At 37.7% G+C, this 15,099-nt stretch overlaps 1 protein-coding gene across 14 annotated transcripts in view; it reads left to right on the top strand.

Annotated features, from left to right (window-relative positions):
• The window catches only part of CRPPA (CDP-L-ribitol pyrophosphorylase A), a 410,033-nt gene that overhangs the window by 354,662 nt on the left and 40,272 nt on the right, over positions 1–15,099 (top strand). For 7 of the 14 annotated variants that reach the window (XM_089917688.1, XM_089917687.1, XM_089917681.1 and 4 more), the window contains 2 exons: positions 231–339; positions 3,986–10,403. The gene's annotated coding sequence lies outside the window, so the exon portion shown is untranslated. Of the gene's footprint in view, positions 1–230; positions 340–3,985; positions 10,404–12,770; positions 12,850–15,099 lie in introns of those variants that run through there. The other 7 variants (XM_089917677.1, XM_089917679.1, XM_089917674.1 and 4 more) reach the window with 7 other exon arrangements.

The raw sequence follows: 15,099 nt of genomic DNA, 5'->3' as shown, positions 1-15,099 counted from the left end.
GTGAGTAAAATAAACTTCATTACAATTTATGTTCAGACTTTTATTTTCAAACTCTTGTTTGTATTTATTCATACTATTTATTTATATAAACTTGTTTTCATTGTTCACTTGATCTATATATATTCCAGTCTATAGAATATTTTTGAGTATTTTGGATTGGAATAATATACCTCGTAATTTCCCTTTAAAATTAATGAATTTTGCTTTCAATTTACGACCTTTCACTTTAGGGCAAGGTTTTAGGAACAAAATTAAAATCGTTAAATGAGACAGCGCTTACTATAATTCCGATGGTCACAACCTGAGTAAAGAAAAAAAGGTGTTTCTAGCAAGAATAAGGTAAGTGGGTGTGTTGGTTTCCTGGGAAAATAATAATGTATTCTTGGAAGCACTTCTAGTTATTCATGTAATTTAAAAAGTACACCTATAAAGGGAGAAAAAGCATGTGAATTTGTCAGGGAAAGAAAAGAAGAGCAAAGCAGGAAATGAGGAAGAAGGGAGTTATGGAAAAGCAGCAGTTGGGAGGAGCACAGTGAGAATTGAGGAAAGTTTGTTTTTACCATCATTCTTGCTCTCTGACAACTTACTTAGTTTTCAGCTCTGTTTATCAGATTGTGCAATTTATCATATTAATTTTTTATACTTTCATATTTAATTGATAATTTATTATTTAAAAATAATTCCTAATCCCCTCACATCCTTTAAGTGTTCAAATATCACTTTGTCAGACAGTATACTGACTAAGATTCTGTGACCTGACACCCCTCGCCAATCCCTGTACTTTGGAGCTCCCTTACCGTGTTCCACTTGTTCATCTTTTCATTGCACTTGTCACCTTCTGGGAAGAATTGTAATTTACTTATTTGTTATTTTTGTTTCAATCTGATTTTGCCACTCCCTCCCCTTCCAAGCTCCCCCCCCCGGAATAGAAGCTCCTTGAACTCATGTAACTTATGAGACTGTGTTTTACTCATTCACCTTATATATATCTATGATAGTTGCATACTGGGCTGGGTGTTTGGTGGCTTGTGTGTTCTCATTTTATCACTTGACATGGAAGTATGTGTGTTTAAAGATGAGTTGTTGCTTGAGCTGATGCCTGCCTCCTGAAATGTCTCTATAACATAGCTTAGTAAGATATTAACAAATCCCAATGAAACACATCTGCTCTACTGTTGTCTCCAGCTCCTGGTCTCTTCAAACTTTTAAAACTGTCATAGATTACTGGAAACACAACTGCATTTGAAATTATGTCAATACAACAGTAGTTGAAGATGCTCCATTAAGGGTTTAAAAACTAAATTGTCAGCCAAAGAAAATGGCATGTAAATGTTTGGCCATCACTCCAGTCCTGCAGAAGTAAGTTTTGTGGCAATGAGGGAAGTGGGGCTCCCTGCTCACTGACACATAAATGACTAAACTGGAGAGATTTCTTAGGGTGTCTGCTAACCAGTGGTGTGGATATGTAACTGGATGCTGGTATTGCAGTGCAGTTGTAGTGTAAATCCAGGAGGTGATGAAAGACAGTCTATGGTAATAGAACTGGAGGAACTTGGGGGATTGGATCAACTAGGTACAGTCTTGCTGCTCCCTCTTTTTCATTTGTATAAGCATTTTTTCTACAATCTAGAAAGTGCAGTGCAGTGCTTTCCAATTTAATTGATGGCCCGGTCTGGCATAAGTGATTCCACATGGTGGTTGACAAATGACTCTTGGGTTAGCCCCCCACCCCTCTTATTCAAGAAATAGACAAATTAGCAGAATTTTCTCTTTTCTCTATAGAACTATCACTTGCGCATCTATTTATCTATCTTAGATGAAATTTTAAATATTTTATAAACTGATGAGACCTCTTGTTCTTGGTTTCGGCAGAAAGTGGAATATCATAAATAAAATTGTCTTACGTTCTCAGTCATCGGGTTGATGGACGGTTAAAGGAAAAGCAGCATCCTGGGTTTTTCAGAGGCATTGCTATGCTTAGATCAGATTATATGGTGACTTGTAGTGTAACCATACTAATATCTCTTTACACAAGAAAAATTTCTTCTAAATAACAATATCAATTTTGGACTGCTCAAGGGATTTAGTAGAAAGGCTTAGAACATGGCAGTGGTAATAGATACTCAGAAGGTCAAAAATTCTCAGCTAGAGAATGGTTCAATATGCTCATTTATCACTTTCCACTTTGGCTCATATAAAACAAAGACATACAACTAGGTGTAAGTTCAAGTACTGTACCAGCACAATCAGGCTTTAAAAAAAGTAAAGCAAATCCCAATTTACTACTGTCAGTTCACAGAATTCACTCTGATATAATCTTCATGTTGTAGATATTTCTGATTGTGTTGTTCCCAAAACTCATGGGCAGAAATAAACTGAATGACAAACGATGTGACTCTTCCACATATATAACACATGTCATCTAAAAATTGTAATGCACATATAATTACCTAGTTAATAACTTTCTAGAAAAATACTGATGAAAATAATCTGAATTTACCAAGAATCAGACAGAGACAATTGAGAGAAAACAAAGTGAAAGCTTTCTTTAATCTATTGGTTAGGCTAGATTGGACAGATGGCTTTTACAACATTCTTGGGAAAATTCACAATTTAGGATTCATAAGCTGTGATCCTCAGATGAGGACAGTGGATACTCATGCACATTACTGAAGCCAAGTGGTAGGATGATACACTGCATCCAAGCTGTTTCCATGAGTGAATAGGCTCTAGCCTCTCTGGCTTGTTTTCTCGGTGCTGGAGAAGACATCACACATTCTTTGGAAGTATAGTCCAACCCAAAACTCCACTAGATCTCCTGTCCTGCCTCTGTGTGGTCTGGGTGACCCACTTTAGCTTGAAGGAGCTCTGGGAAATTCGATATGTCTACAACCAGTTTAAGGGCTACTCCTGGGTGGTCCTTAGCAGTTAATAGGGTTTGATTCCGGGGCCATTATATGAGATTCAGAGAAGCCCAAGAATCTGGGCCTGGACAAGATCCAGTCTGTTAAGAATGGTGATTACTCCTGAGCGTTTCAATATATAAACTGGAAGGACTAGAGCAGTTCTGGGAGAATGTACAGATAACATCAAACACACCTCACCAACTCTGCAGCCATCTTGGTTACCATCTAACAAGGTCCAACTCAAGGCACCATGTTTTCAGATTGAGCAATAACTAGGCATTAAGACAGGTGTCCAGAACTTTCCAGGAATGGCCTTATGACTAGAAAGACCCAAAGGCATTTGCTTTAATCTACTTAGATTCAGTGATTTCTCTAAATGATATCAATTCTTAATTATATGCACATTAATAAAAGAACTGAGATGTGGCAAATCTAAAACTCATTTATATTTTATTATAAAAAATAGTGGGTAGGGCTTCCCTGGTGGCGCAGTGGTTGAGAGTCCGCCTGCCGATGCAGGGGACATGGGTTCGTGCCCCGGTCCGGGAAGATCCCACATGCCGCGGAGCAGCTGGGCCCGTGAGCCATGGCCGCTGAGCCTGTGTGTCCGGAGCCTGTGGTCTGCAATGGGAGAGGCCACAACAGTGAGAGGCCCACACACCACAAAAAAAAAAAAATAGTGGGTAGTGGAAAGAGCATGTGCTTTAGAGACAGCCAGTCCTGAGTTCGAATTCTCACTCCCCATTTACTGGCAGAGAGACTGGCTGAGAGACTTGGGGCGTTATCCCAAGAGGTAATACGTGCAGAAAATATCAAGGATTATTCAAAAAATGTTCAGATATGTTTGTATGTGTCAATCTTGTAAGAAAAGTAACAATGTTTCAACTGTAAAAACCTACTTGCAATTGCAAAATGCCTCTTTTATCTGTCTCCATAGCAATCATTAGCATCTAACATAATGTATATTTTACATATTTACCTCACTTGCTCCCTGTCTCCCATCCCCACTTTCCCCCCAAAAGTAAGAGTTCACGGTTGCAGGAATTTACTGTCTGCTTTGCTCACCATTGCATCCTCAGGAACTGCAGTAGAAACTGATACATAGTGTCGGGTGGAGTTTCCTGATTGTGGCAGGATTGGCCAAGGCCTGATGGGTCCTCTCTGCAGTGGTTGGGAGTCAGTCTTCCAGGCCCACTTGGAGCCTCCTCTGCTGCCTTGCCCAGATTGGTAGGCACCAGTTAAGTGAGTTAATCGTTTTTCTACTTAAAATTGCTTAAGTTCGTTCATTTTTCTGAGTCTGAACCGTTGTTATAATTTAGTAAAGGAATTATTTAGAAATAGCTGTTCTGTGAATTCACACTATAAAGGCAGAGGGTGGGGCTTATTTTGTTCTTCACTTCAGATCTAAAGAGAGGGCTTTAAGAGAACACTGAAAATCTAGTTCAGTCCATGGCAGACTGGGGGAGACACCGGAGCCTAGTGTCTGACTTCGGCTGTTAAGTATAAAGGTCACAAATGAGTGACTAGCCAGCAGCTGGTAGATAAGCAAGGAGGGGGGAAGCAGGGACTAACTCTTGTGCTTAGAAGTTCTCAAAGTAAAGACACCTGAGCCATCCGACCCACACCATATACGGGCCGTGCGTGAGAAAGAACCTGCATGAGATCATCTCAGTTTCTGCAGGCTCCTCTCTGAAGGAGAGGATGTGATCTCAAGGGAGAGATACTGAAGAGGCCCAGACCCTGAAGGATTCTCAATGAATACAAAAGGAGTAATCAACCAACCTCTTCCCTAGAGATGGAGGTTTCTGAAGAACCTAAGAAATACTCTCAGAGTCAGCTTTATGTCTGCAGGCCTCAGGAATTACCACGCCAGCTCAGAACAATGTCAGTCAAACAAGAATTTTCTTGTTCTCTTTGCTTCCTTCTTCTCCTGATTGCTGCCAACAAACAGTTGCCCTCACCTGTTTACTAAATACAGTTTGTGCCCCATCTCTCCTCTCTTCCCCTGATAGGCCCTCAACGGGGGACTGAGTTTTGATCACTGAATAGGAGTAGACCTTCTGATTGAGCTACATTTGAAGACTCAAGGTAACAAAAGAATTTCTTATTATTCATAGTGACAAATGTTTTATAATAGCATACAATTATAGCTATTCAGACTTCAGAGATCACATTTTCTTCAACTACTGAACTATACTGAAAGTCAAGTGAGATTTGAAGATCAAGAAAAAGAAGCCTGATTAAGGGACTAGAAAGGGGCAAAATTTGCAAGAATGGGAATGAGATATGAGACATAACTAGAGGTGTGATTAAAATAGTAATAAAATAATAAAGTATGTCTGCAGACAATTCTATGACAACAAATCTGAAAAACGTAGACACAAGTGACATAGATGCTTTTCTAACATAATTTAAATATCTAAAATTATCCCAAGAGAAGGTAAAAAAAAGGTCAATAATCAAAAAGTGATTGAGAAGGTTAAAAATCTGCCATTAATGAAAGCCACTAAGGCCACAGATTTTCCCAGCTGGATTGTATCAAGTCTTTATAAAAAATAGATAATTCCTATGTTATTTAAGCTACTACTCCCCTGGAAAAAATTCTTAATATAAAACCTTATGAAGTTATCATAAAAAACAAAAATGCAACTCAAACTCCTATGTAAATACACAAAGATCTTTGTAAAAAAAAGAGATAGTTGTAATATCCAGAAACCTATCAGTATAATGACGTACATCAATCTATTAAAAAAAATCATATGGTAATATCAATACATTCTGAAAAAATTATATGAATTAAGACTACACTGAGGTTTCACTTCACACCGGTTAGAATGGGCATCATCAGAAAATCTACAAACAACAAATGCTGGAGAGGGTGTGGAGAAAAGGGAACCCTCTTGCACTGTTGGTGGGAATGTAAACTGATACTATGGAGAACAGTATGGAGGTTCCTTAAAAAACTAAAAACAGAATTACCATATGACCCAGCAATCCCACTACTGGGCATATACTCAGAGAAAACCATAATTCAAAAAGACACATGCACCCCAATGTTTATTGTGGCACTATTTACAATAGCCAGGTCATGGAAGCAACCTAAGTGTCCATCGACAGATGAATGGATAAAGAAGATGTGGCACATAGATAAAATGGAAAATTACTCAGCCATAAAAAGAAACGAAATTGAGTAATTTGTAGTGAGGTGAATGGACCTAGAGACTGTCATACAGAGTGAAGTAAGTCAGAAAGAGAAAAACAAATACCATATGCTAACACATATATATGGAATCTAAAAAAAAAAAAAGGTTCTAAAGAACCTAGGGGCAGGACAGGAATAAAGACGTAGACGTAGAGAATGGACTTGAGGACACGGTGAGGGGGAAGGGTAAGCTGGGATGAAGTGAGAGAGTGGCACTTACATATGTACACTACTAAATGTCAAATAGATAGCTAGTGGGAAGCAGCCGCAGAGCACAGGGAGGTCAGCTCGGTGCTTTGTGACCACCTAGAGGGGTGGGATAGGGAGGGTGGGGGAGAGACGCAAGAGGGAGGGGATATGGGGATATACGTATACGCATAGCTGATTCACTTTGTTATACAGCAGAAACTAACACAACAATGTAAAGCAATTATACTCCAATAAAGATATATATTTTTAAATTTATGAATTAAAAGAATAAAATATGACAATAATCAACCTCAAATTAAACTAATTATCATTAAGTTAGAAAATTCTCATTGCAATTAATATGAAAAATTAGATGTAAATTTCTACTGCTGCCATTGCTTTGGAATGGTAAGTTAAAAAAAATTTAGTAAAAACATTAGAAAATAGAATTTTTTTCCCTAATGACAGTATTATATGTCTAGAAACCCTAAGATTCTAATTAAAATCAGAATCAATGAAAAATAATGGATAAGAGAATTTAAGATAAAAACAAGATAAATATGTTAAGACCAAGAGCTTTTGTCTATGTTGTCTATAAGCAAATGGCGATGAAAATGGAAAGATAGCTGTTCATAGTAAACAGCATAATATTCTCACAGATGACTTTTAAAAAGAAAACACAGGACCTATGTTTAAAAAAAAATCTGTGAATCTTACTCATAGACTATTAAAGGACATAAAACAATCTTTGAACTATGGAAAAACCGTGTGATTTTGGATGGGAGGAATTAATACAGTAAAAATGTCAATTCTTCAAAATTCTCCTATAAATTTGAGGCGCTAATAAATAGAACTTCATCAAGGCTGATTTCAGAATTGGATACAATGATATAAAATTTCGCTTGGAAGAATATATGTCTGAAGCAACCAAGAAAAGTTTGATTATAGGAGAATCAGAAGCTGCGAAATACGCTTCACACATTATTCATCAGACTATAAAGTCACTACAGTCAAATCAATATGGTATTAGCCATATGGATCCGTAAAAAACAGAGAATCTAGAAAATAAATGTATATGAAAATTTCATATATGGGAACGTTAGTATTTCTATTCTGTGGGAAAAGAGCGACTTATTTATTAAGTGGGGATGACAATTAGCTATTTATCCAGAGGGAAACTAAGTTGGGTCCACTCTCACTATATGTGCTGTTCAGTGCTGTAGCCACTAGCCACAAGTGTTATTTACATTTTAATGGAACTTAAATTTAAAAATTATGTTTCTCAGCTGCTTTAGTCATGTTTTAAAGTGTGGCTAGTGTTTACTTTATTGGGCAGTGTAGATTATAGAAGCTTTCCAGCTTTGCAAAATGTTTTGTTGGACAGCACTGATTTCTCTCGCTCTCCGTATAATATTTACATGTATATATTGTTTATAAATATTTACATAAACATAAAAATACAAATATATATGTATACATGTGCATTTAATTGTTCCCTATTGATTTAAAATTTAAAAATAAAACAGAAGAAAATCACCAAGGCTACCTATACAATATAGGGGTTAAGGGGAAACTTCGTAATGTTACCAGAAACCCAGAAAAAATAAAGAGATATAGTTGACATAAAAATTATAACTTTTGTATACACATTGATATCAGTATCAGTTAAGGTTCTTGGTTGAAAACAACATACATTTTAACTGTATGTTCAGAAAAGCAATTTGGAAGGGAAAATGACCAAACTATAGTGAGGGACTGCTTTTGAGAAGATAGCACTGCTGTCTCTGTAGGACATCAATACCACATTCACTGTCTTGCCTTGATCATTTCCACCTTAGAGTTATGTGCAGGTGAATCTAATAGGAAGGGGCTGGGGCATGTTCTAGTACCCTAGCTGAAAGGGAACCTGGGAAAGCAAGTTTCTAGGAGACAGAACTCATAAGTGGAAAATCATCCACATATAGAAAAAGTGTTCAGTAGATCCTGGAACAGCCACAAACGTGACAAATGTCCACTACACTAACATAAATAAAGTCAGCAGATAAACGATAGAAGTGGGGGAAGAACATAAAAGGTTGCAACCCAGATGATGATGAGCATTTAACGTCTATAATACAGAAAGAATCCTTACAAGTTGTGAAGAGAAAGACAAACCACTCAATAGAAAAATACTTCAAGGATATGGATAGGGAATTCACAAAAGAGTAAACTCAAATTTCCTGTCCTTAAAATAACAAGGAAGTATCACTTTACCATCGACGACTGACAAAATTGTAAAATTTCAATAAACCTACTGCTGGTGGGTATGAAGGGAATTACATATTCTTTGCTACTGGAATTATACATTATTCTCATCATTTTGGAAAACAATTTAGCAGTGCTTCTAAAATTTTAAATAACCATAGCCTTAGAAGCAACCCCATTCTTCAGAAGTAAAAGCACCACTGTATAAAAATATACATACGAGGATGTTTATTGTACTTTTTCGTAGAGGCAAAAGTCTGAAAGAGTGAATGGCCTTCAATTGAGAAAAAATTATGATACATTTACACTATGGGCTATTAAAAAGCAACTACAAACAGTGAGTAAGACCTGTGTCATTTGTCTTGGAGTGATTATGGCAGTGAGTTGTTGAGTGAGAAAAGCAAGATGCAGAGCAACAACTAGAACAACACACAACACACACTATAAAAAGTGGCAGAGTTTTTACAAGAATCATAATGGGGGAGGGTGAATTGATGAAGGTGAAGAAAGGGAACAGAGAAGAAGTAGGCAAACCAAGAAAACAAACCTTGTAAATTAAAAACATAACCAAAAGTCTCATTTATGTAAAACTACCTACCTGAGTTATGTATACCTGCTTCAAGAGAAACCATAAAATAGTGTAGTCTTGGTCTATAGACTTTAGAAACGTCTAAAATATATTCTTAGGTGAAAAATTATTTCACAGAGTAATATGTAGAGAATGAGTCCGTTAAAAAAAAGAAAGGTGTGTGTTTATATGTATTTGTACTGAAAAGATGATACATATCCATTTCTTAATTCTGGTTTCCTCAGAAAGTGTAGAATTGGCAAGCGAAGGATGGTTTTACTTATTATACTAGTCCTAATTAATTTCAAAATTTAAAACACAAAAATTAAAAATATGTTAACATTCTAGAATGTGTTGTAAAGGGAATAAACTCTATTATGATTCAGAGAGTAATTAGAGACCATCACCTGAGAGAGGGAGCCTTTGGGATAGCCTCTCTGAGGAAAGTGTCTGAGCTGAGACCTGAAGAATAACAATGAGCTTTATTGTGGAGAGCTGGACAAAGAATATTCTAAGCTGAATCCACAGGCCTGACAGTTCATTTGAAGGGCAGAAAGGAAGCCAGGGCACGAGCTGTGTCAGGGGCACGTGGATAGGTGGTGTGGATTAAGGTCAGGGAGGCAGAGACTTATAGACCACTGCTAATAAAAGTTTGAGTTGAACCGCTTCTAGTCAGCAAACAGGAAAAGTACTTAAATTTTAAACCCTTTATAGCAGCTTGACATTGCTGAGATTCCAGCCCTTGATCACCAGACTCACCTCAGTTCAGGTGAGTTTGAAGTTGGATGGTGCAGCTCATGTTGCGGATGGCTTCCAGTCATATGCAGTAGGACCGTCAGTCAGTCCATGGTGCAATAGAGAAAAAACAAAAGCATAAACTAAAACAAACTTATCCTCTCCACAGGTTGATAGAGAAGCACTGTTACAAGACCTGGAGAGATGTTTGGTTGCTATTCTCAAAGAGGTAGTAAGCCACTGAAATGTTTTAAAAAGAAATGACTCTTTATATATATCGTACAGAAGAATTTTCTAGTTTAAAACTAGAATTGTCCCACCTTCCATCATGCAGAATGGTTTGGAAAGGATCAAGAGTTAAACAGGGAGTGGTTAGGAGACTATTGTGGTGGTGCAAGTAGGAGATGGTGGTGGCATGGACCAGGTGGTGGTAACTGGACTGGAGGATAGAAAAGGAAGAGTCATGAGGAGCCATGGATGATTTCTAGTTTCCTTCCCTTCCCTTTTCTCTTCTTTCCTTTCCTTCCCTTTCCTTTTCTCTCCCTTTTTTTTTTTTTTTTACATAATAACTGGTACACTATGATGATATCTATGGAGATGCGGCTAATGGGAGAAGAAAAAATTGAAGGCACAAATCAAGATTTCTGGCTTGGACAAATTTGAGTTTGAAATGTATATTACACACCAAAATGGAAATAAAGCTCATCAGAGAGGTGTGGACGAGAGGCATAATTTTGGGAGTTATTAGCACATAGGTAATGTGAACAATCATCCTAGTTTACCCAGGACTCTCCCTGTTTTAGTACTGAAAGTCCTAAGACCTGGGAATCCTCTTATTCCTTGGCAAACTGGGGTAGTTTTTCACCTTATGTATATGGTATTTACACCATGGAATTGGATAAGAGCAACCAAGGAAATCACACACCAGGATTGAGTCAGGAAAATATTAAGAGGAAAGAATCTTAGAAGAGCTCACCAGTGAGGAGGTAGGTAAAGGCAAGACAGAAAAGTGTCAAATATCTGGAAACCAAAGGAAGAGAGACTGTCAACCATAGAATGCTGGTGAAGGTCAAGTAAGAAGAGGACAGAACAGCAGATTTGGCAAGATGATGGTCATAAGTGACTGTAACAAAAGAATAGATTCTTGGGAGTGATGGGAAAAAACCTAAAATGTCATAAGTTGAATAATGAATGGCAGGAAATAGGATTAATAAGTACTAAAAAAAATCATCCTAGCAGCCTTGCAATGAAGGGGAGCAGAGAAATGGGCAGTAGTTTGAAAAGACTGAAGAGAGTATAAAAATGCTGTTTATGATTTTATTTGGGGAAATGAAACTACTATGTGAGTGCAGTAGGATTGCCTGGCAGTGTTAAATAGCTGTATGAAAATTTTAGCATAAATTTCAAGTGGTTGTATTCTTCCTAGTTGTTTATCTACAATTACATTTAGCTTCTCAGATGCTGGCGTGAAAAAAATTTTTTAAATGGTTTCAGCCAATATTTGGGATTTTTCAGGGGAACGTGCTAGAGAAAAAAGGAGGCACTCAAGGTAAAATAATTAAAAGGGAATTATTTCAGTTAGGAAACATGGACTAAAAGCCAGGTTAAAGGGGGAAGAGGAAACATAATTAAGTTGGAAGAGAGTGAAACGTGAAGGCAATGGGTTAGATGTTTCACTGAAGTTGAGGACTTCTGGCAAAATGAGTACTTGGGAATGCAAGCCGAAAGAACAGCAGTTGGCGCCAGGGAAGGGAGTGACTGATTTTAAGTTTTCAGGGATGGTGAGTTACTGCTGATGCAACCAGCATCACTGGTTGGGAGCGGGTGGAGGAACAGGTAACTGAAGGTGAGGAAGGGAAGGATCTGACAGGCAGGGTAAATGGTTCATCCGTATGCATTCTGAAGTGACCAAGAATGATGGCATGAGTTGAGATGGAGAAGAGAATGAGTCAAGAGGGACAAACTGGGTCAAAATATGAGAATAAGGAGGAGATGTAGTGGGTGGTTTAGTCTGATGGTGCAAGCTTCAAATGGGAGGGAGTGATACATAGCCAACCCCTTACCTTCTGGTCCTGTGGTATATGGGGTATAATAGAAAAAAAAAAAACCAAAAACCTCTGCATCAGACAAGGAAAATGGTATCATCAGGACTTAAGGTAAGAAAAGAATTAAAGAATTAAAGATAATTAAAAAATTAATTAAAGATAATGCTCAGAGAAGAGATTGAATTGATAAGGAAATCTCAGGATAGTATATTGTTAGGATTGGCTACATAATTTTCAGGGCCCAGTGCAAAATGGACATGCCGGACATGATGTTCAAGAATCATTATGAATTTCGGGACTTCCCTGGTGGTGCAGTGGTTAAGAATCCGCCTGCCAATGCAGGGGGACGTGGGTTCGAGCCCCGGTCCAGGAAGATCCCACATGCCATGGAGCAACTAAGCCCATGCACCACAACTACTGAGCCTGCGCCCTAGAGCCCACGAGCCACAACTACTGAGCCCGCGTGCCTAGAGACCGTGCTCCACAACAAGAGAAGTCACCGCAATGAGAAGTCCGTGCACCACAACGAAGAGCCGCCCCCGCTCGCCGCAACTAGAGAAAGCCCGCGCATAGCAACGAAGAGCCAACGCAGCTAAAAATAAATAAATGAATAAATTTACAAAAAAAAAAGAAAAGAATCGTTATGTATTTCAAGATGGCAACAAAACATTATGTCAAATGTGGGCCCTTCTAAGTGTGGGGTCCTGCGTGACTGCACAGGTAACATGCCCATGAAGCTGGCCCTACCTATTCTGGGCCTAGGAAAAAGATTTGGAAGGGAGGGCAGCATTTGGTCAGACTATATTTCTTTGTTTGAGGCTGCTATGTGCTAACCATTGTTTAAATGCTTAACCAATATTATCATTTAACCCTTCTAACAGGTGAGGTAGGTGGTATCTCCCCCTTTGGCAGATGAGGAACCGAACGCACTGGAAATTAAATGATTTGCCCAAAGTCACAGTAAGTTGCAGCCTGATTTTATTTGATTTTATTTTATTTGATTGTTTTTTTACTGTTAAAATTGAGATATAATTCACATACCATAAAATGTATAAAGTTTACAATTCAGTGGTTGTTAGTATATTCACAAAGTCGTGCAACTATCAACACTATCTAGTACCAGAATATTTCCATCATACCAAAAGGAAACCCCATACTCATGAAGCAGTAACTCCCCATATCCCTCGGCAACCATTAATCTATTTTCGAACTCTATGGATTTGCGTATTCTGGACAATTAATATAAACAGGATCATACAATATGCAACCTTTGTGTCTGGCTTCTTTCACTTAGTATAATTTTTTTAATAAATTTATTTTATTTAGTTTTGGCTGCGCTGGGTCTTCGTTGCTGTCTGCGCGGGCTTTCTCTAGTTGCGGCGAGCAGGGGCTACCCTTCGTTGCGGTGCGCGGGCTTCTCACTGTAGTGGTTTCTCTTGTTGCGGAGCACGGGCTCTAGGCGCTCGGGCTTCAGCAGCTGTGGCTCGCGAACTCTAGAGTGCATGCAGCCTGATTTTAGATCTGCGTTCCTAACTACCAGGCTGTGTTGCTTCTCAGCAGTCCTAGAGTTAATAGATGACTTGGAAGACTCAGATTTAGGGCTGACCAAAGTAAACAGCCGTGTGAGATGTGACAGAATTAGTCCTCATTAATGTCCCCAGAAGAAGAAGAAAAATCAGCTGCAAGGTAGTTTTTTATTTTTTTATTTCAGTTTTATTGAGGTACAGTTGACATAAAATTGTAAAATGTATTTAAAGTGTACATCGTGACGATACGATATACATATACACTGTGAAAGGATTCCCTCCATTTACTTAACACATCCATCACCTCACATATTTACCTTTTGTTTGTTTGTTTTTCTTTTGGTGAAAACATTAAAGTTCCACTCCTTGAGCAAATTTCAATTAAACAATGTACTGTTATCAACTGTAGTCACCATATTTTACATTAGATCCTCATACTTCATATATCCAAAGAAAATAAAACAGGATATAAAAACAGGATATCAAAGAGATATCTGCATCCCCATGCTTATTGCAGCATTATTCACAGTAGCCAAGATATGGAAACAATCTAAATGTCAGTCAATGGACGAATGTATAAAGAAGATGTGGTATATATATATAAATATATAATGAAATATTATTCAGCCATGAGGAAGAAGGAAATCATGCTACTTGTGACAAAATGGATGGACCTTTTGGTATTATGCTAAGTGAAATAGCCACATAGAGAAAGACAAATACTGCAAGATATCACATATATGGGGATGTTTAAAAAAGAAAAAAAAACACATACAGAGAGGGTTGAAAAGGGGTAGCCAAGGGCTGAAGTGTAGGGGAAATGGGAAGAGGTTGGTAAAAGGGTATCAACTTTTGGCTATAAGGTAAATAAAGTCTGAGGATCTAATGTAAAACATGGTGACTGTAGTTAACACTGTAAGGTATAGTTTTGAATACTTAACATAAAAGCATCCTGAATCAACTCTCATGTGCTACTTTCTAAAGAGGAAAGATACTTCATTTTTTAGGAAGTTTCTGGGCATGGATTTTTGCCAAGTTGGTGTAGGTAGTAGATGAAGTAGAAGCCTCAGGTCATGAGATGACTTATTTCACATAGCTAATCCTAGAAAACCACAATTCTAACAAAGTGTTACAATCAGAAATCATTTGAGTAAATTATCTGATGAAAGTTTAAGAAAAGTAATTGGGTACATAATATCATTATGACGGTGATACCACAAAAGGAAAAAAGTCCTCATATATGGATGAATTCTTACACATTGAAAAACTACCTATGTCCCTTGGAAAAATTTGTGATCTAATTTCTTAGCACTCCGTTTTGCTTTGGCTATATACATAAGAACTCAGTGATCTCACCATGTACTACTTGGTCTGTATGACAAATTGGTTATCTTATTTATGACTGAATCTCAGTTTATTCTTTGTCTCCAGATACTTTCACACTGCTATGTGTATGAGGGATTGGGGGAAGAAAAGATGCAATTAATTTCAGTCGAACTGATTATTTACCAATGCTTGTAAAAAAAAAAGACACAGCTGGTTGCATGATTTATTGGCCTATGTAGTCTTTGTGCTTATTGAAATATGAATTGATTAATGTTCTCTGTCTAAACTTTGCTTTTGTTTTAATGGACTAGTAATAAATAGGAGTTTGGGTCAGTTTGATGTAATCCAAAGTAGAAAA

This window comes from Delphinapterus leucas, chromosome 9, assembly GCF_059928025.1.
Source record: "Delphinapterus leucas isolate spDelLeu-1000000601 "Yukka" chromosome 9, BTC_Dleu_Yukka2, whole genome shotgun sequence".
NCBI lineage: Eukaryota > Metazoa > Chordata > Mammalia > Artiodactyla > Monodontidae > Delphinapterus > Delphinapterus leucas.
The sequence above is the reverse complement of the archived record's forward strand: the minus strand, read 5'-3'. Positions and strand labels throughout refer to the sequence as shown.